Below are 1,488 nucleotides of genomic sequence, written 5' to 3'. Positions count from 1 at the left end.
CCTCCGCTGGCTGAATATAATGTGCATTTTATACTACAGTACCCCATACAGCCTCATGTCCCCTCCCCTCAATGCCATCAAATCCTCAAGCTCATACGATTATTACGCAGTATCTAAGAAATATGCCACATTTTTTACGTCATGCAAAGAGTTGCATGAAATAGATTTTTGCGAACCTATATGTACATAATTCAGTGTAAAAAAAAATGGTGAGGTGAATGCAACAAGCTGTATTCCAGTTTGATCGCTTGGGCTGATGATATGCATAATGCTCAGTATCTAATTTACAGAAAATGGAATTGTACTACTTATCCATGGTTTGCTTTAAAAGTTTTACCTGGTGCTCAACTTGTTTTCCGTGGGTTTGATTGTATTGGGAACTGAGTTTAAATTGTGTAATTGATTTGCCTCATATTTCCTATAATGCACTGTCTTGAAAGCGCTCTTATCTGATCTGTATGTATGCGATTCACAGTTAAATATTTGCAATTTTAAATTGGATTCTGTTATTTCCATGTTTGTCATAACCGGATCTCAATATTTGCCAGGAAATAGTAAGCAGCCTCATTTGTGACCTTTTGATCTTTCTCTTTGATGTGAGGGGGCATGAAAGCAGGCGCCTGACATATTTGAACAATGACTTGTAAATAATGTCTTCTGTTCCACAGTCAGGGGTTACCTGTTCACCAATTGACTTAGTGAATCATGCCTGTCTGTACAGGAGAACAGCCCAATATAGACCTCTTAAGGTCAAAAAACAACCTAAAAAAACAACCGAAGTGGATTGCTACATGGCTTGGTCATTTGTGTCTGTCTTGAGAAAGCAGTGTGCACCATGGTATACTATCCTGAGTGATGGGGTGGATACAGCTCTGTGAAATTGCCTCATGTTGGCCGAAGTCAGATGAACAAAGCACCAGAAAATCTGACTCTCTCATATGGGTTCGTCAATAATAAGCCACATTTTAGTGACCTAGAGTACTTCAGGCTTTTCTTGAGAGATATGGCTATAGCAAGCAGATGGTATTTCCTAACAGCACTGAGGGTAGTGTTATACCCAGCTGAGAGAGATGCTTTCGAACCACAATGTCATGCTGTGCTGCAACAGCTGATTTGTTTTTTTATATATATACACTACATGGCCAGAGGTATGTGGACACCTGCTCGTCGAACATCTCATTCCAAAATCATGGGCATTAATATAAAGTTTGTCCCACCTTTGCTGCTATAACTGCCTCCACCCTTCTAGGAAGGCTTTCCATTATATCTTGTTACATTGCTGCGAGGCCTGGCTCACAGTCGGCGTTCCAATTCATCCCAAAGGTGTTCAGTGGAGTTGAGGTCAGGGCTCTGTGCAGGCCAGTCAAGTTCTTCCACACTGATTTCGGCAAACCATTTCTGTATGGACCTCGCTTTGTGCACTCGGGCATTGTCATGCTGAAACAGGAAAAGGACTTCTCTAAACTGTTGCCACAAAATTGAAAGCAC

The sequence above is a fragment of the Salmo salar genome, chromosome 19, assembly GCF_965601325.2.
Source record: "Salmo salar chromosome 19, fSalSal1, whole genome shotgun sequence".
Lineage (NCBI taxonomy): Eukaryota > Metazoa > Chordata > Actinopteri > Salmoniformes > Salmonidae > Salmo > Salmo salar.
Note: the sequence above shows the minus strand (reverse complement) of the source record.